We start from the raw sequence: 20903 nt of genomic DNA, 5'->3' as shown, positions 1-20903 counted from the left end.
GGGCGCTGCTGGTCTCCTGGCTGCGCAGCAGGTGAGCCGAGGCCTGGACTAGCTGGTGGAGGTGTCGGGATCACCGCGCTCTTCCTCTTCAGTTCAGCTTTCTGACGGCAGGCGGCAAACGAGGCTCTTCCCTCCCTCCAGCCGTCCCCTTCAGCCCGCCTCCCTCCCTGCCTTTCCCCAGCAAACACGGGAGGCCTTGAGGGTCACCGCTGTGCCGCAGCACCTGGTTCCTCTGTGGGGAGTTGTGATGAGGCACCGGGCAAAGACACGAGAGGGCTAGAGGGAATTGGAGGAGAAGGGGCAAGTGAAAGAACTGGCCTGGGTTCCTTCCTGGATGTATTTTTGATTTCAGGCTTGTCACCTTAGGAAGAAGGGGAATGGGAGGGGAACAGGATGTAGCAGGGGATGGATGGTACAGTCAAGGCCACTGTGTAGCCAAACCCTGATGTGTGCAGGTTCAAGGCACTTGTGGCATGCCAGCTTGGAAAGGAGAAGAAGAGGATTCATCCCTTTGGATAAATCAAATAGCACTGAGCGCCCTGAGGCAAGACCTGAGTTCACTGAGAAATACGTGGGCAGGATCAGAGCGGTGAGAAATGCCTGTTTCTTCGGAAGGCACAACAGGAATCCCTTGCATGTAGGTGGGTGGCTCTCTGCCACTGCCCCTTCCACGTACCACTGGCACGGTTTGCCCTGTGGGGTTTTGGATGCTGCTGGGCTGCCTGCAGAAGCTTGTGCTTCCCTGCCCCTCCGTAGTTCCCAGGAAGTCTGGGTGTTGGATGTGCCAGCACAGACACTTCCAGTTGAGACCCTTCCAGCCCTGCCAGGGAGGTGGCGTTCAGCGGTATAGGGGCAAAGCCAGCAGAGTTGTGTGAGGTTTGGTGCCTTGTCCCCAAGGCTGAACAAGGCAGGGAATGGCAGTCCCTCAAACCTGTCCTCTGCCCTTCCTTCCGCCCTGTGAGGAGCAGGGAGTTCAGGTATCTGAGCTCAGCCTGGCCTTGCTGTGCAGAGCTACTCCGAAATGTCCTTCGACCTGGGGATCCTATACTCCAGATTGTTGTGTGGCTGTTTAATAGGACAGCATGATCCTGGTATGGACTAAAATGGAGTTGAAAAGGTTTTATCCTATTCTGTGTTCCCTAGCCTGGCACAGATTTCAATAGTTGTACAAACAAGTTTCTCTTGCTTATTCCCCCATCCCATTTATCTATGGTATTTGCGAACTTATACCGAGAACAGTTCCAATGGGAAATATTCCAGCAAGTGGATGCTCCAGATAAAAGTTTAAGAATTGCCAAACGCGCTTATATAAAGCAGATCATGCAAAACAAACTGATCCTTTGGCATCATTACCAATTTAGGAAGTACAAAAAAATAAAGTGGGTAGGAGCGGGTGGATCACACTAAGCTGTGTCTGTACAACCACTGAGAAAAAGTTGAGGAAAATGGTTTTTCTGTACATGCTATGTAAGCCATGGCTTAGGAGTCTGGGTCAAAGAAACAAACTGAACACTCTGTACAGGGGAAGGCGGCTCATGAGCGAATATCGGTATTTAATATCGTCCTCAGGGAGCGATGGGAAGATGCAGGCAGTAAAAACAGTGGAAAAACCTTCTTTCCCCTGCCCCTTTAAAATGAAGGAGTGAATGGAATAGGACAGAGTGATCTGGGGAAACAAGAGCAGGGGCCTTTTTGCAGTGTAGTGAAATTCAAAACCACTAGAAATGTAAAGTCCTAGACAGAGAGAGAGAAAAACAGTGCAGCTATGCTCTGCAGGACTGCTGGAGAGGAGCTGGCAAATTAAAATCTGACTATGCCCAATAAGTCTACTGTAAAGGCAGCTAATCTTATTTTTGGAGAGCTATCCCCCTGAAAGACAAGGGTAGAAAAGAGAAACCCTATCCCTGGAACATGAGCAGCGGGAATGCTCTGCGTGTCCCTGAGCTATGGGCATTGGCTGAGGGTCATTAAAGGTACTCAGGCCAGTGGGACAGGCTGGGAGAAGGTCCTGGTCCCAGTGCTTGTGGGCAGGCAGTGAGGTGAGCAGGCAGCCAGGCTGAAGTGGCATGCGGAGGATTTGGCAGCGATGAAGATGATGCAAAGCCTTGAGATGCTCTTGGGGAGGACCAAAGCTATATGCACCTCGCTACGCACTAGGAGTGTGAAGAAAACCCAGCAAAGACTGGAAAGGGCTTTATAAACTCCCCAGCGCCTGTAAGGATCTTCAGAAAGAGCTGTCTGAGAGAGGAGGTCATGTCAGTGCCACCAATGATCCCTGCACCACGCAAGGGTAATGCAGCATCCTCAGCTACAGTCTCTGGTCCCTCAGCTGCCATGCTCTGAAGAGGGAGGAATGTGTTCCCCTTGTTTTTTTCCATCACATTAAGGTTCTGACAGTGGTAGGAGATAGCAGAAGGGTTTGTGGCACCACTGAAAAAATGCCACTGTTGGCCTTCTGTTGTTGCAGGGTGGAGAAAGCCATAGCTAAAGGGTGAATCTGCCTAAAAGATTTATCATTTAATTTGATAGCTAATAGATAACTGTTTATACAAAATAGTCTGATTTTTCCTTCCTTAGAATGTGTAAGGAAGGGCTTTAGAGTAATCCTGTGTAGTTCATTATTCAGGTGACGCCTTTCTCGGGTGAAGAGCATTGTTGGCATCCTAAAACATCCATGCCACTAACATGAATTGTAAATAAACCAGCAGGGATGGGTTAGGTGTTTTAAATCCTATAGCTCTTTCTGCAAGCACAGGAATGCTATTCAGAGCATTTTGGCTAAAATTCAGCATGAGTACTTGTATTCTGCCAACTCCAATCCCCTCCTGGAGTTTCAAATGGATACGATATTTATCTTCACTTCCTGTCTTAACTATTGTGTGTTGTCGCTGTAGGTTGCTAAACAACTGCTGTCTCATCGGTGGCTGCATTTTGCTGGCAAATGAAGTGAGCCCCATGTGCGTATGAACCATAAAGCTATTTGGAGTCCTTGCATAAGAACCCCGAGATACGTGTAAGCTGTTAATATTTATTATGTGGAGCTGAGAACATCACTGAAGATGGAGGGATTAGAGTAACTGAGTTCAGGCTGTTGAACAGCCAGACAGAATGAAAGAGAATACAGATGCCCTGAAGGAATAAGAGCAAAATGCATGAGGAATTTTCTGTATGCAGGATTAGTCTCCAGTGGAGCATGGAAAGAAAAAGCCTGGAAATGCTCAGGAGAGGCCGGGCAGATAGGATGGATTCAGCGTTATGGCTTCTTGCTTGGAGGAGAATCTTTCCTTCTACGCTTCCCCCAAACAAGCATCAGCTTAGCCATGGGCTCACTGGCTGCGAACAGCAAGAGCCCTGTGAGAAGGGATCTGCCATGTCAGAAGGCAGGTTGGATGAGATGTTTCCAAGCCATGTAAAAGAGGATTCAGTCTTCTGGGCTGTGCAATGCCTGGGCATTGGTCCTCTCACTGCTACATGTTTCAAGAGTCTTCTAACCTGTCTTTGCTTTTTGCCTCATCTCTCAAGAACAGTGTGACCTAGAAACTCTGCATTTCTTCTGGTGGTTTTGCCTGAGCTGGGCAAAGAGCTTTTCTCTGCCTTAAAAACATCAAGTGATGGCAGGGAGCAACAGCAGCCCCTTTCTGTGGGGCAAGGATCTCAGCAAACCAGCTACTTTAAAGTCCTTTACCAAAGAACTGGTAACAAGAAAAGGCAAGGCTTGGAGAGCTAGAGGCTCTGGAAGGGCAGCCAACACTTCACCTCCCAGTGCAGAAGCTACAGAAATTCTTCTGCAGAAAGCCCTTACAGTTACTGTGGACTAAGGTGGCCAGCAGCCACCAAAATATATTGGGAAGCCACTGTGGTTTGTTGCCAAAAGCAGCCAAAAGCCCAAAGTCATCCAAAATTGAAGTTCCTACATTTAGTTGGGCTTTTCCAGCTACAAGGTGCAGAGCTCCCAGCCAAACTGAAAATGGGCAAAAGCAGCTGCCTCCCACCTCTGATGAGAGTTGGTTGCTTTGGAAAATTCAGGACTCCTTTCAAAGTAGGGGGATCAAAGCCGAGCTATTAGTGGTTTCATGCCTCAGCGGTTTGGAAAGTCCCTCGCTCCAGCCAACAGCAACTGGCAGTTGAAGCAAAACAGGTAGCCCCTCTCCTTTGCCTGTGTGCTCTGGGCTCCTCCTGCCCTTGTCAGTGCCAGAGCCTCTCAAACGCTGTCTTGACTGCAAACCTACTCAGCAAAATGGCCAAAAACCTGGTGCACCCATCACCTCCAAGGAAGGTGGACAGGGTCCCGCTCAGCCAGGAGGACGGTACCATATGGGACGAGGGGAGAGCCCCAGTGCCTTGTCTCGACCAGATCTCCACCAGAGACCCACCATGCAATCCCTGTGCGAGGGGCACCAGTCACCCACATCCGGAAAGGGAGGCTTCTGGGCCTAGTTTTAGGCAAAGCAGAGCAAACGGGCTGGGTCACGAAGTTTAGCCTTGGCTAGAGGTTTGCTGTGGGTGCCACTGCAGGGTGGGTGTGAGAGCAGAAACAGAAACTCATCTCTGAATGGGCTGGCTGGGCACTGCTCATTGGTTCAGCATGGAGACTGGCCCCAGCCGACCCTCCTGTGACCCACAGCAATTTTTACCTGCACCCCCTTGCTGCATGAAGAGGGAGGAGGGTCATTCCTCTGTTTGAAGCAAGAAACATACAGAGGAGCAGCTTCAGAGCTCATCCCTAAAGCACTCACAGCTCTTAAATACAAATGAGTCAGGCACTGAGGTAAAATAGGTTTTAATATGAATTCTTCATCTAGGTAGTTCAATAATTTACTGAACTCCCCACCCCCTAATCCAAATGTATTCTGGAGCCAACTCTGCTTTTCCTTATTGTTTCTGTCATTAGCTCTTCCAGGAGTTCTCAGCTGCTGCAGTGAAATATCCAAAACAGCTCCACAAGGGACTTCTTGGTGATCTGAAGGCTTGAAATAACAACAGCAAAATAAAAAAATTTAAAAAGGGAGGGGAAAAAAAGGCTATATGGGAAATGGAAAAGGTGAGGAAACAGAACCAACATGCAGTCAATAAAAGCTTTCAGAAAAGAGATAAGAGCAACAAAACACAGAATGGCTTGCTACTCACTAAAGGTGTGATGGGAATGAAAAGAGCTTTTGCAAATGTCTGGAGGGGGAAAGAAATTAGAGGAAAAGTGTATCCATTAGTAAATGAGTGTGTGAGTGTATTATTCATGGCTGCAAATATCTGAGCTGCAAAAGCGCAACATTTTTATTTCTATCTGCCTTTAGTGGCAAATTTAAGAATTTTGGATAGCAAGGATGTAATTAAGGTCTAATAAAGCAGCTTGTGCCTGCTGCTGCAAGCAAGGAACGTGGCAGCATCCCTCCCAAACTCCACAGGGCTGTTCACCTGGATGAAGTTACTCTGTGTTTGCAGAACTGCAGCTTGAGTCAGCATGAAAAAACCCAAACAGATGCAGCACTTTGACAGAAATAAGATACAATGCCCAACGATTTAGCTGAGGTGCATATTAGCTGGTGCTCTTCACCACGGGACTTCATTCTCGCTAAGTCACTGAGGTCCTGAAGCCGTTGGGCACCAAGGGACCCTCTCTGTGACCTCCTTGAACCCCAGCATTGCCTCTTGGAGGGGTGCAAGAGGACTGTGCTGTGCCTGGCAGCAAGGTGGGCGGCCGAACGTGCCTGCAATTTGCAGCTGCCATTGCCGATCCCACCACAAAGCCGCTGTTAATTGTTATGCTTGGCACCTTCAGACAGCCTGGCTACATCTGGTCGGCCGCCTGCCAAGCGTGCGAGCAAATGTGTAGTTCTGGGGAGACGCGTCGTGCTAATGGTCTTATGTGGAGCTTTAAGTAGGCTGGGGACCCGAGGCTCTCCAAGCAGGAGACGCATTTCACTCTTCTCTAATTAGACCAATTTCTTGAACCGGGGCACTGGAGCAGGGCTGCGATTCCTGGAGAAATGGACGGCCCCGCAGGCTGTTCACCAAACCCGCCATGGCCTTGGACTTAGCAGGACCCACCATGCAGGGAAGCTGGGAAGCATGCTGCTGCACCGAGCCTTTTGCCACAGCCTCTCCCACACCTCACAACCAGACGGGTGCGTGCTGGTTTTGGTGTCCTCAGGGCAGCCAAGCCCCATGACACAAACCAAAATGTGGTGAACAGGGCAGTGCTGGGTTAATGGTTGGACTTTATGGTCTTAGAGATATTTTGCAACCTAAGCAATTCTACCACTCTATGACAGGGGAGAGATGTGAGGTCCAAGTGTTGGCAAGGTACTGCATTCACTGGGAAAGCCAACTTCATGCCCAGCAGCAGAGAAATGAGGGCAGTTTCCAGAGGACAAGCAGCCATGGCTGGAGGAGTTCAAGGGACGAGAGAAGATTATGTTGTCACAACCAACACCAGGTGGCTGATGTTTATTGAACCACAGGTGGGTGGCAGCTTCGACAGGAAATTTCAGCAGAGAATATAAGCATTTCTGTCTCCAAGAAAGAGAATGAAAATTGACAAGGCTATAAATACAGCTATGTGAAAGCATGCTGCCTGGAGAACCTGAACTGCGATGATAAATGACTGCTGAGTGCTATTTAGGGCACAGAGGCCTAAGGAAGTGCCAGCGAACTAAATATCTAGTCAAGCCTTGGCATCTTCACTAATGAGTTCAAAGGAGGATGGCAAAGGGAGCTGCTCTAGGCTCCCAACTTATGAAGTCCCCATGCTGGAAAGTGGCTCTGAGAAACATGAGCTGCAGCAGTGTCACCGCAGAAATTCTCCCAGGCAGCAATGCTGGGGTCGTGACGGCCTCATTAGAAGGTATGTTCACTAAGCCATGTTAAGCAGACCATCTAGGGTAGGCACATGGCCAGGAGGTAGCACAAAAGTGGGCTATGGCACGTAGACTTGGTGGGCACAAACCACTGAGACATTAGGAAAATATAATGGGCATTAAAACCAAAAGGGTTTGGTGTGATGCCCCACGTTGGACAACCTCCAGTGAGAAAGCCCTATGGAGCTGGGATGTCCAAGCATACTGATCTGCTGATTTCTCCGTGCTTGTTTCAGCGCCTCCATTTATTTTTGCTAGCTCAATCAAAAAAACCAAGTGACACAAGTGTTTTCAAATCAGAATGAATTCTGACTTTTTATTCCCGCTTGGTATGTAAACACATTTCAAAGGGCTTCAGCAACAGAGGAGAAGGAATCTCTGTTCACAGCCAGCTCCTGCTAACTGAGAGCAGTGGCCATGCTCTATGGGCACCGGATATTCTGTGGGAAGATGTCACTCCTGATCTGTGGGGAAGAGGATAAGGAAGTAGCTCCAGAGTTTAGTGTTTGAACTCACCTTGGACTCCTGACATTGCAGCTCTGTTGCTGGTGGACTGAACTCTGAAGTGTCTCCATCCTCCCGCTTAACCCCAGGCTACCCTTTGGCTCTTTTGGAGGAATCAGAGGAAACCAGGTAGAGGAACTGATTTGGATTAAAAAATAACCCAGGGGAAAAAAAATTAAAAAGAGGATTATTTCAACCAGAGCAGTTGCCCCAGCTAGGCTTGGTAAATGGACTCACGTGCAGCCAAGCTGCTTGTGGCACTCGGCTTTGGAGTCATTCCCACCGTGGGGGTTGTAGTGTGGACAGCAGTCTGGAAAAGTGCATGGAGGCCTGGGAAGCATGAACAAGATGCAAAAAACTCTGCTCAGCCTTACTGAGCTGGTACCTCACAGGGACCACTGACAGGAAGGGGCAGAGCGAGATACACCTCCCTGAGAACTGGAGAAACTGGAGAGGAGCCAGTGCAGGTGGTAGCAGGGTGGTGATGTGGGCAAAACTGGATTTTGCTACCCTAAGAGTAGGAAAGGGCTGAAGGAAGGAGGGTAGAGAGGGACAGGGCAGGTGCAGAAATTAGATGAGGGACAGAGTGACTGCCTGTGCTTCTTTTCCTGGTCCTGGACACTTGTAGTGTAGGCCAGGGTGCCCTGAGCTTCCTGCCATCAAATGGCTCTGAGAGCTGGCTCGTGCCCATCAGCCAGGAAGGGCTGTAGCATGCTAGCGTAGGCTTGGAAGGTTGAGGACTATAAAATGGATTTAGTCCCCTCCTACTGGCTGAGATTCAAGGAAAGATTTGCAAACCACCCCATCAGTGGCAGAAACCCCTGTTTCTGCAGAGCCAGGGACAGGGCTCCCAAGTCTCCTGAACTTAGCTCCATGAAGTGGTGGTGTCTGTTTCAAGAGATGTACAACGAGCTCATCTCTGGTTCCCTTGCTCTCCTCTCAAATCCCCAAATACCTCCAGTTTATTACTCCAGCAGCAGTGGCATTCCCACAAGGGAGCAAGCACCATCATTGGCTAACCGAGGCATGTCAGAGAGACACTTCCACTCCCCTTGTTCCAGCTACACTGAGCACACAGGCTGGTTGGAAAGGAGAGAGACCAGGGGAGAGTGGCCCCGTGGGGAGTGTATCCTTCCCACAGCTCCCAGGGGGGATCAGCAACAGTCAATTCTCCATTACCCAAAGCACAGGGAAGGCAGCCGGGGCTTGCGGGGAGCTGGCAGGAAGATGGAGCTGAAGAGATGCAGCAGAATTTGCACTGCATTTACTAATCGTGCCTAAACCATGAGGCCAAGCCATTTATTTATGGTCTGGCTGATGCGCAGCATTTTGATCACAGTGGCTGCTGCTAGAGAGAGACCAGATACCCTCAGAGAAGCCATCAGCGCAAACCCTCTGCTTCCCACAACGCTCCTACACTGCTGCAAAAGGCCACCACAGCCCTACAAGAGCAGCACTGCTGCACACAAAAGCATGGCGCAGCGGCACGAGGATGTAAGCATCAGCAGAAGGAAACTCTCAGCCATTTCGCAGGAGCTTGAGCCTGTACGTGTGTCCTGCTCCAAAACATCGCTGCTTATTCCCAAATACCTGTGAAGCGCCAGGCCTGGCCAATGCGCTGAGCAGATCACCTGAAGGCAGGAGAGGATGATCAGTGTAAGGGGGTATGTGGATGGAACGAAGTAGTCAAAAAACATCACCACCACCACCAGCAGTAACATGAATCTTGCTAACTTTACTAAGCCCCTATATTTATTCACTAATCCATAAGGCCTTGATTAGAGATTGGCTAGGAAGATGTTTGTTTTAGATCATACACAGGGAAATTCTCATGCTTCTGAGAAGGCTCTTCTGTGTATCACGCCCAGGTGTTCAAACACCATGAATCAGAACACTTAAATTCTTGCGTTTGGCTTAAAATAAGAAAAAAGTAGTACCAGCTCCTTTCCATCTATGTTCTGCTTTTTCAGCCTCTGAGGTGTTTCAGGTAGCTTCTCCAGCTGGTTCTTTGCAACATCCATGGCCCAGAGCTCCCAGAAAAGCTAAAGGGTCTCAGCAGGGGGGATGCAGCCAAGGGACATCACCTCCTCACCTTTCTCCCCAGCTCATCAATTTTCCCCATCCCACTGACGCTAACTGCAACTTCACCAGGCCTGAGCTTGTTCTGTCCTCAAGGCATCTGTGGTATTTTTGGACAGATGTATGTTCCTCCCACCCTCCAGTTCCCGTGACCCACCTAAGGCACTTGGGAGGGGGCTGGCAGTAGCTCCCACAGCTGGTACTCGGCCCTGGCAGGGCAAGAGCTTCACCTTGGCACCAGCACATCTGCTCAGCCTTTGCTGTGAGTAACGGGCTTCACGTGAGTGATGTGGCAGCCGTGGGGAATTCCAACTAAAAGTGAACCATGGAACAGCGCTCTGCATCCCCATCAGCTGCAGCCAGGGAAGCAGAGGCTGGGGAAGACGTTTTTAAATAGAGCCCAGTGATCCCTCTTCACCTTGAAAGAAAGCTCCACCAATATCCAAAAGCTGTCTGCTTTCACCTGCAAGGATTGTTCACTACAGGAAAAACAGGTTTAAATAAGTAAAAAGAAAAATAAAAGAGCACTTGAAAGGGAAATAGTTCTGCAAATTGAGACCCAAAGAATCCCGGTGGTATTTGATGCTTGAAAGGCTGAATGAGATGCCATTCTGCAAGGCGAAGCATTCAGACTCATTTATTTATTTAAATTGGCATGGAGATGCTGCTCAAATTTGCTGCCTGCAGCTATCCATCAGCCAGGACCCAGTGGGCTGACAAGGGAACCTCAGGCACAGGGGAGGGGGGAGGGGACTTGCAGGGGGGATGCAGAGCCCTCCTCACTCCCCGCCTTCTTCGGGAAGGATTTCTGGTATGCGGTGGTCACAGCAGCAAGGGTAGATAAAGCAGGGCACAGTTTACCCTCCAGCACCCCAGAAATACACTGCCCTCTACTCCATCCCTGATTTCCCAAGTCAGAGGCCATTGCACGGGCTGTGCTGGGGACACTCGTGGGGATGGGGCCACCCGTCACTCCCCCAGGCTGTGACACTTCTGACACCACGTCAGATGGTGTTAAAACAGCCCAGCGGTTTGGCCTTTGGCTGGCACTGTGTAAGCACACCAGGGAAACCCAGCACTGGGGTACAAGCAAGATGGGGCAGCCCGTGGCAAGTTGCCCAAAGTAGTTTGGGAACAGGAATTTGCAAAAGGCAGGAGCAGCCTGTCAAACCAGTACCTCTTAAACACCTGTATGTGCCTGGACAAGTCGTCAGCAGGCTCCAGGATGGGATGTAGACCCCATGCAGCAATGCAAAGCTCAGGCTGATGGTCCAAACATGCTGCTGTCTCCTTAGAGAGAGCACACACAGCTTGTATTACTGTTTTTTCCACTCTGTGGTAAGCAGGGGCAGAGCAGTTTTGGCCCTGGCATGGGACAACAGCTGATGGAATAAGTCAGTGGCTCTTCTGAGCATCCTTGTCCCTCAGGTGCAAGACCCCTCGCAAAGTAGGAGGGCTCCCAACACCAAGCCACAGATAGAAAAGGTGCTGCCTTTGAGGGGTGGGTCCTTCAAATAGAGGACCCCCTTTGGAGGTACCTTTTAGCCCCTCTCCTGCTCCATGACCCCAACAGAACTGCTGCAACTGGTGGGAACAAATAGTCTGTTGGGGCAGGAAGCAGCAGGACATGGGAATTCATTGTATGAGGCTTGACAAAGTCCACATAGGACCAGACCATCTCATTTTTGTCCACCAGCCTCTTTCTGGGCCCTCATGGCTCAGGATGTATGAAATAGCCCATGGGTTAATGCAGCAGGAGTGATCCGAAAAAATGGGGCAGCTACAAAAACAAGAGGAATTTTGTTTCCCAGCACCAGCAGGACCTGAGCTCAGCTGCATTCAGAAAAGGTATGTTGGTTGAAGATGGAAATAAAGGTGAGCTAAACTCAATCCAGGCTTTGTTTAACCATGTTACAGTCCTTTCTCTAGGGCTCTGATGACATTGTACGTTGTTTTCCGGACTAGCGCCAAACATTTTCTGTGGACACGTTCCCAGTGGTTTTCCAGATGAAGAACTGTGATAAAAACCTAACCTATTATGTTGTAGGGCACTTCCTCTTCACCCTCACATAATCCAGGAGTGGGATTTATTTGGGATATTTACAGCTGCAAAGGACGGTACCTGGCTCGAACACCTCACCAAACAAAAAGGAAAACCCCACAATTAAAATGCAGCTAAAGAAAACATGTGAAACCCGAGATATGGAACAAATCCCAGCTTGAATCATCTGGTTCCAAGACCTGCGTGAAGCCCATTGAGCTTAAGCTAATATCTATTCACAACATGCAAGAAGCAAAGACAAATAGGAATGGTCTGGAGCTAAAGTTACCCGACTCTGCATCCGGAGATGACACCAGCCCTCTCTTCTGCTCTGACACCCGGTCAGGGCACCCAACCCGCTCCCCCTGCATGTGCCTCTGTGGTGCTGTCACCATGCTCTCCTCGAGCCTTAAAGCTCTCCTAAGGGAGTGCAGGAACACCACGAACAGGAGCACACAGCCCTCTGCAAACTCATGAGCTTTTTTGGTGACTAGACCTAGAGCCTGGAAAGTGCCTCCATATGTACTCCAGGCCCTGTGGCAGCCTAGCAGTGCCAGTGCATGTTGCACCTGGAGGGCAAGTTGGATGAAGTGCTTTCTGTTGTCCTGATCCCCAGCTCAACCCCACCAGGGAACTGGCTGGGGACCTGGCAGCTCCCACAGGAACTACCCTCTGAGGGGTAACATGCAGCACCCTCTTTGGTGTTCTTCCCATAGAGGTTCCCCAAGCACAACATTTATTTCTGGCACTGCATCTAGAAGGTGAGATGGAGCGAGACCTGGATAGCACTTTGGAGCACGCATACCTACTGAAGCCTCCTCTGCAACCCTAACTGACCCACAGGGTACATCTGTTGGCAGCTGCACCCTGACATAAAGCCAGTGCTTCCTCCCTCTCCGCTGCCCTTGGCCAACCACCCCATGTGAAGCCCTGCTTGCACTGGCACAGGCGACACGATCTGGGTGAGCGAAGGCTGGCCATGAAGTGGTCGTGGTTAACCTGAGCCACTTTGGCAAAAAGGGTTATGGAGAGGCTGACCCAGTAATTTTGAAAGCGCTTGGGAGGCCAAGCCTGCTAGCGAGGAAGCTTGTGGTGACAGCTAGTGAAGCTCAGTTACCTTTTAACCCTGCTCAGCTGCAGGTAGCTCAGATGCAATCAGACCTTTCCAGGTCTCGTTTTGCTTTCAGTATGTTTTCGTAATTTTGTATTTCTGGGCTATTGGGATTCTGTCCTGGCTTCAAAGAGGGGTAAATCTCCATTGAGGGCTCGGGTGGGCTGTGAGCCCCCATGCAGGCACGAACTGTGGGTCTCCACAGGAGCGTGCCAGGCTGGGCAGAGCAAGCAGCTCGCTGCAGCATAACCACATTAGCCCTGCAATAAACCATCACCCCAAGAAGGGCTTAATAGTTTAGCTAGATTAATGAGCCTGGAAGAGCCGAGCTGGTTCACGCCTCAGACGTGGTTCATTCACTGCAGTCCAGGTGAGCACCACAGTTAAGCCAATGCAGCCAAATTTTGCCAAATAAAAGGCTGCAGGGCCAGGGCAGTCCTGCTGACGGTGACCCCGCTGGCTTTCCTGCCTGCACCCGTCACCAATCCCAAGACAGTTTAAATGTTTCTCTCTGGGATGCTTTGATAAGCCTCCGTATCTCACAAGTACTTCAGAAAAGAGCAATAAAATAAGATGAGAGGCTGACAGGACAGGCACAGAAGGGGAGAGCAAATGGGCCATGTGTTGTAGTTGACAGTTTCCACATGTAGACAACAGGGCCCTCCTTGGGGGCCCCTTTGAAGGGACAGGCACCTATTGTACTTCCAGGATGTTGCTCTGCTCCAAGTCCCCATCTCCTCCAAGGGTGGAAGAGATGTGCGTTAATATGCCCAAGGGAGGAGAAAGCAGCTTGCCAGCACAGTGTGAGACAGGCAGAGGTCTCCCTCCTTGTCCTGATCATTGCCCCAGCCATAGGGCATGGGGCTGCCCTGGCTGCTCACTACTTGCAAGGGATGTTTTTTGGGTGCTGTAAGCTCCCGTCTGCCAGCAGTGAAGGAGCTGTACCTTCCTGTCCAGCATCTATAACACCTCTCCACAATGTTATCAAAGGCCTTATCAACACATGCAGCTGGTGCTGGTTGCAATGAAATTGGTTTCAGACCTGTTTTCTTTACAATTCCTTGGCTGGACATGCTTGTATCAGTCACAGGGGCCAGGGAAATCGATCTGGCCCCAGTCAAAGCGCATTCACGCAGCAGCATTTTTAACTCGTTCGGCTGCAAATCCCCTTGTGCCTTTGCCTGTGTTGGAGGATGGATGAGGGAACAGCACCTGCTGTGCTCCCAGAGGAGGTCAGCTACAATGTGAACCAGCCTCACCTTGCATGGGGTTGTGTTTATTTGGGGGCCGCAGGGCTTCTGACCTTACCTTCATCCCCTCCTCAAATCTACTTGCTGTGTCTCTGCATCGCCGGGTGGGTTAAAGTCCAGACTGTGGCTCTTTGATAGATGTATTCCCACCAAGACAAGAAAAGATGCTGAAAAAGATGCCAAATCAAAGAAGTCTCAGATCAGCATCAAGAGCTAAGAGGTGAGGGCAGAGGAAAGTAAAAGGGATAACTGGACTGGTGCCTCACCTGAGACAATCAAGGCAAGGACACGCTTTCAGGGAGGCTGCAGTGGAAACCACACCATGAGGAACATTTCAAAGCAAACTCTGGAAAACACCGTCCCAGGAGCGATTCTGCAAGTGGAGGGGGGTGGCTGTGGTTTAATGTGTCTCTCCCACCTTTGACTTGTGGGAGCAAAAGCCACAATTCAGAGGCGTTGGGGCCATCCCCAAGCAATAGGCAGCCAGAGAAAGTCCACCAGTTGAGGTGAGCCTACCTGGTCCAGGCTAACAGCCCCAACTCCCACAGAACGTGCCCAGCATATCTTCCTGGATGCCCCAAGGTAAATCTCTCCTGCCTCCTGTGCTGCTGATGAACACTTTAGGCCCCCACAGCGTGCACCAAGGAGTTAACTGCTGCTTCACCGCACCCACAGAGAGCTTCCTCTGTGCCGTCCCTCCCTTCACCACAAGCTGAGAGCACCAGGCTCTGGGTCAGAGGCACATGGAACTACAGTGCTGTGGCACCAGGGCTTTTCCTTCTCTGTGGATGGATGTGGGCAGCATCAAACACATCGGGGGGCACCACAGAAGCTTATGGAGGTCAAGATTCATCTGGAGTGAATGCAAACAGCAAAGTAAAACACCTCCAGATTACAGTTACCACAAAACACACCATTTTCCTTCCTTCCTGTGCCGGTAAAGTGACTCTAGGACACATCTCAGTATGCCCAAGCACACGGCTGCTGCTGCGCTGAGTGGGCCTTTGAAAGAAGAAGATGTTTCTCAATATATCTTTGTTTTGGCTGTAGTTACTGCCTGGGACAATGCTGGGAGGGAACGGTGTTCATGGAGACACTGTGACTGGTGAGTAACTTGACATACAGACATATAGAATTCAGGTCTGGAAGGGTGACAAGGCTGGGGAGGGCCTGCAATGGTCTTGTCTTCCCCCTCAGCATCCCCATTCCTTCTCTGATGACACAGCTCCATTTTAGGGGATTTGGAAACTATGCTCAAGTGGCAAATGTGAAAAGCCCTTTGCTGCACTGTGCTACCCCTGCTTTCCCCATGGTGCTTCTCAGTTCTCCCTCAAGCTCAGAACTGCAACAAGCAGAGATAGGAGCACACGAGATGGGCAGGCAGCAGGCTCAGAGAAGCAGGGAGGTGGATCTGCTTAACCTGAGTCTGGTTAAATGAGGAGAAATACACACAGTGTAGCTGTCTGCAACATTGCGAAGTGGGGACTGGAGAGGGGTGATAGGTGATAGCTGGGGATGCTGTGTGTGAAGAGGAGAGAAAGTGTGGTTCACTTCTCTCGAGGCTTTTCTCCCCTCATGTTGTGATAATTATGTTTGCAGAAGTGAATTAACGCTCTTAAGTGTGAAGAGCAAAACTTAGCCAGGGGAAGGAGCAAACTGCCTCCCTCCAGGAGGTCATCTGCTTCTCCTTGACCACAGCAACAGCTCTGTGTATCCCCAAGTGAAGGCTGCTGCACCTGGGCATCCCTTGGGGGTATATAGAGCTACCAGCATATTCCCAGAGTCCTTCCACCCCTGTTGTTGCATCATTCATGCACATGCCTTCCTTTTGACTTCACCTTTATCTTTGTTTTGTCCAATTCTGAACACTGGAGAAAAAAAAAACCAAAAAACCCAACAACAACAAACAAACCTCTGGCTTACTTGGTTTCCAAGGCCAAATGGGGATTACTTATTGGTTCGTGCATCCGTCACTGGGACAGCTGGCAGGTACCGGCCCCCTGCACTCTGGAGGGTGCAGGCTGACCTTAGCTCATGCAGTGACAAGAGCTAGAGAAATGAGGGCAGACAACATTCTCCTTTTCTGTTTACTGTTGTTCCTGAGGGGAAGACACCAGACAACACCCAGCCAGGTAGCATTTCTTCCGCAAGAAGGGTTTGCTGTCATACTCAGAACAGGTGATTCAGAACAGGCGCACGCAGTGCTTTCAGGATCCTCAGTGCCCTGTGCTGCTTATAGGTGACTGCTGTTAAAAACCTCCTCTGCCTAGCTGCAGAGCTTCTGAAGACACTTCTCCTTATGTTTTTTGTTGACTGTACGGTGGAGTTTTTAATCAAACTTATGTTGAAACATACTCAGTTGCTGCCAGGCCAATTTTTTGCTGAATTTTTCATTCACCCTTCTGAGAAGCCACCCCTGACTTGCTATTACTTGTATTTCCGTTGTTCTTAGAGGCAGTGTTCGAGACTCTGATATATCAGTTGGTCTAAAACCGTACCACAAAATATAGCTCCACACTAAAGAATTTGGAGAGGCACAGTGTTAGCAGGTACCAGTGTGAACTGGACTAGTCAGGATGCTGCTGGCAGCAGACACCCTTGCCTCCATGTCCACTGCCCTCCTTTGCCCTCCCAGCTGCAGAAAGACTGGATTTTTCATGCTGCCCAGAATCATTCTGTAGTAGGAGATGAAGATGAAACTCGATCTCTTTGCCTTTAAGATCACAAACTGAAAAAAAAGACGAATGCATTTCAGCAAATAATACAAGGAGCGAGGCTGCCAGAAACCCGTAAGTGAGAGCAAACAATCCTTATCTGGCAAAGTTTTACATTACTTAATACCAGTACAAGTTTAAAGGCATTTGTTTGTTTCTGTTGCACACAAGGCATCTTTCTGGGTGGATCCTGCTATTAGGGTTAGTCTCTGAGCATTTGTACCAGCACTTGTTCATCTTCCCACTTGTTCAACTACAGTCTGATTGCTGGAAAGGTGATTGCCAGTTACTGTAATTTTCTTCAGATACAGGGTCTCAGAACACTCAAGGAGGAGATAAATATCATTGTCTTATGCCGTTTGCCTTGTGACCGATAGAAATGTCACTTTGTTGTTTCCCTCCCTGCCACCAGCAGTGCAAAATGAACAAGGGCATCGGATTTCAAGACTGGTTGGCTCAAAGGAGGACTTTGTTTGCAGAGTCTAGCTCCAAAGGGCATTAAAAAGACTCTAATCCCGAAGTGGGGGGAAGCAGTGACCTTTTGGTGATCTTCTGGAGAGAAAGTGACAGTGAAAGTTTGGCTCTGCCACCATTAACTCTGCTCTACAGCTCAGTGCGAAGGAGTTAACCAAATGTCAGTGACATGCACACAGAGGGACCAAGAATCAGTTATCAGCATTGGCCACACGGTGAAAAAAAAGTTACCTAACAGCAACTGAGCACAGCCCCTTGGATGAGAGCTGGGTTTACCCAGAAGTGATGGAGAAGGGCCTTTCCATCCCCTGCCTTTGGCTGGCAGGTTGGAGCTACCAGCTCCACCAGGGTTTGTAATGCCCAGCACATGCCTGACACCCTGCTTTGGAGGCTCTTGCCCACACTACCCACTTTTGGCACTGGCCAAGAGGAAGAAAATAGGTCATGTTACAGATCCTGGCCACCAAAAAAAACCACCAAAAAAACCCCCACAGAACAATATTTTGCTTCAAAATGTTGCACCTGGCAAGGCAGTAGCATGGGGTGGGGAGGTGCAAATCATCACAGGACTGAGAGCACCACCATGGCTTCAGCTGCAAACACAGAAGTGTCTTGGTTAGCAAACAGGCTCGGTTGTGGCTGGGTGGTGTTTTATCTTGCTTCTTCCATCAGAATTCATTTGTATGCAGAGGTTTGGATTTTTGGACCATTTAAGGTTAACTCACTGCAATATGTTAATCGGTTGTTTTCCTGGAGGAGCAGCCAGCGGGGGTTAGGGAGCATGAAGAGCAGAAGTTGCTCTGCCAGCGGCAGGATGAACATCGCTGCCACATTCAAGTCTGGGGTTGCTGCCCACCAAGGACATCCCTGCAGTGTGCTCAGCACCTTTCTGGCCTCACCAGCCCCACACATCTACCTGAGCTCAATCCCTCTCTCTTGCCCCGGAGAGGGGCTGGAAGCATCATATGCCATGCCAGAAGTGGTGTTTGGACACTGTGCAGCCTGCAGGCACATATGGGCACTCTCTTTCTCCCTCTCTTCCCTCCCCACTTTCTGCTTATCATGGAGCTGATCTGGATTGTTCTGCTCTAAAATCCCTTGCTTGCTGCTGGGTTTGGTTGAAATTGGCCGGTGAATTCAAACTGTGCTGTGGGTGGCTTGATAGACAGGCAGATAGACAACATGATTGTGAGAGCTTCATTTCTGTAAGGAATCGGGCTAAAAATGACTCCTTATCCCAAGGGAGCTTGTCCAGCATGTCTCAAACTGAAGTATGCAAAGCAGGGAGAAAACACTACACAGACAGCCATGGTTAGGGTGCTAATTTGAGATCCACAGTCAGGTTTCTATCCTACCACAGCCTCTCTGTTTGGCCTCCAGCAAATCACACAACTTTTCTAATCCTCTGTTTCTTTTACACAAAACAGAGCAAAAGGTTTGGGGCTTTTACCTTTAGGAGAGAGGATGATGACTGAGTAAATTAGAAATCATGAGGTGCTTGGATACCACATGCAAGACTACAGCCTCACTCTGGTGCCATCAAAGCATGTAACACCACTAATAAAAAAATTTTAAACCCCCAATTTCTGTGTCTGGACCCACAAACCCAGAACTACATGTCTTTGGAAACGAGGTCCCACTTGGGAGGAGGTATAGATGCAGCTGCGCTGGGGTGAAGGAGGTACCAGCATGATATTGCATTCAGCAACGTACCAGCGTACGCTGAAACAACAGCCTTCTGCATCATTCTGCTCTGGGTTTAGCTCGGGAAAGAAGAGCAAAGTCTTGTCTTTCCTCACTCCAAGATTGGAAGGCAAAGCTAAAATCCCACCCCTCCTCCACATCCTTGCACAGTAACAGAGGGGTAAACACCTCTGGGGAGGCTGCAGGAGCCTGTCTCTCTAGTTAGGAGTGCTCAGCGTGGCAAACACTGTTTGTCACAGGACCGGGGAGCTGTGGTATTGCAGCTGCCTCTCCGTGCGCAGGATGTTATGCTGCCTCTAGACTTGTGGTCTGATGTTCTTGAACATTTGCACATGCTAGGCGAGCCCGTAAGCCTTTAGTTTTATCACATTAACATGGAAAAGTGTTGGCTGTCTCCAAATCACCCCAAGGATAGTATTTGAAGCAAAGGGATAATGTTTTATAAGTAAAGGAGGTCCGAAATAGCAACGGTTTCTTCCTGTTAGTACAAACCATCCCTTCTGTGATGGGTGTTTGCCTGGCTTGGGGAAATGAATTGGTGATTGCTGCCCATCCCTAATAGGATTTATACTCTCAGAGCTGAAATCACCCAGATATGCAAGGCTAATGCCACCACCTCCCAGCCCTCTCAAAAAACAACAAACAACAAACAAACAAAGCAGTCATGGATTCAATGCAAGTTGAATCACAGCTGCCAAATTCTCCATGGGGATGTACGAGCTGAGGGTTCCCTTCAAGCCCAGTTTTCTCCTGGGGACCCACGACTGTCTTCAAGAGCATAGTCTTGGTGAGCAACTTCATCCTGGACCCATAGAGATGGGAATGTTGTTGTCTTACCAGCGTGTTCCCACCAATATGCTATTGTTGTCATTGAGATGGAGCCTTTCAGCATCATCAAGGACTTGAGCTGGTGTGGTATTGTGTCTGCCACAAAACAACCTCCCTCATACTGTGAGAACTACCCTCGCTGTATAGTTGTCTTCCTCCTCCGTCCTCATTCCTTTCCCTCAGTATTTCTACAATACTCTTGAGGCACTTCTGAATCCAGCTGACCTCTGGCTGTCTTCACTCATCCTTCTAGCTGAGTTTGCAGAGGGGAAAATTCCCCTTCAATTACGCTATCTCTTTGCCCGAGCCCTGACTGTGCGATCTCCATCTTGGCCTTAAAACTACAAATTAGAACAGCCTTTTTCCAAGGAAACCCTCTCTGGTGCTGGCCAGGCAGAAGATCAGTCCGTAGGGCAGAGTCTTGTGCATTCCCATTGGGTTGCCGCAAGTGCTGCTCAAGAGAACAGGCAGCGGCAGAGCCGCTTCTCACCTTCTCACCAGCAAACCGCCCAGCTCGCCCATCTGATAAATGGCAGGTTGGAAAGGCGTTGGCACCAATGCTTTGTTTTTAATGTGCTGTTTCTCTAAATTCCCATCAAATGTCGAGGAAGGGTGTACCCTGTTTCTGCTTCCTTTTGACCTTTCGCTCGCTCTTGGCCGCAAGGGGTGAGATCCCACGCTTGTGTTCCAGCTTGTTTGTAGCGGTGCCGTTCAGCCGGGGGGCGTGGGGGGTGGGAGGGGGTGTGGCGAAGGGGTGGTGGTGGTGATGTTTTGGTTTGGCTTGGCTTTGTTTTCTTTTCCAAACATGGGCCCAGTGTGGAAGAAGGCAGGGAAAAGTTGAATTAAGAAAAGGCAGCTTTTGCGGTTGGGGCGCACGATCGGGAGTCAGCAGACGCAGGTTCTATTTCTGGCACCACAGCAAAACTTCCTGATGTCGCTGGGCAAGGCAGCTCACCCATCTCCACCTTGCCTTGCCTCCCTCCCGCCAAACAACGAGTGCTCCTGCCCTCGCTCGCCCACCGGGACGCGGACAGGGATGCGGCCGTGGCGGCTCTGCCGTGGGGCTGCGGGCGGCACGGCGGCTCTGCCTCGGCCCCGCAGCATCCTTGGGGTGCACCGACTGGCCCGGCACTCGCTACCGCAGCCCGCTCAATAAACCATCCTCGGCCTTGCCGCGTACGCCCAAATCCCCCCCGCCATCCAAGGAACTCCTTTGTGCGGGAGGCGGGGGGCGGCAGGGCCGTGCCCCGGGGGCGGGCGGCCCGCGGCGGCGGCCCGGGGGCGGGCGGGCGCGCCGGGGAGGAGACAGGCGGGGAGGGCGGCACAAAGGGGCTGCTGCAGCCC

The 20903-nt window shown here is 50.2% G+C and overlaps 1 protein-coding gene across 1 annotated transcript in view; it reads right to left on the bottom strand.

Moving 5' to 3' along the window:
- RPL3 (ribosomal protein L3) overlaps positions 1 to 20903 on the bottom strand; it is a 263879-nt gene that overhangs the window by 46701 nt on the left and 196275 nt on the right. The gene's annotated exons all lie outside the window — the stretch shown is intronic.

Source organism: Myiozetetes cayanensis, unplaced genomic scaffold, assembly GCF_022539395.1.
Source record: "Myiozetetes cayanensis isolate MyiCay16 unplaced genomic scaffold, myiCay2020 scf3, whole genome shotgun sequence".
NCBI lineage: Eukaryota > Metazoa > Chordata > Aves > Passeriformes > Tyrannidae > Myiozetetes > Myiozetetes cayanensis.
This window is presented reverse-complemented; position numbering and strand designations above follow the sequence as displayed.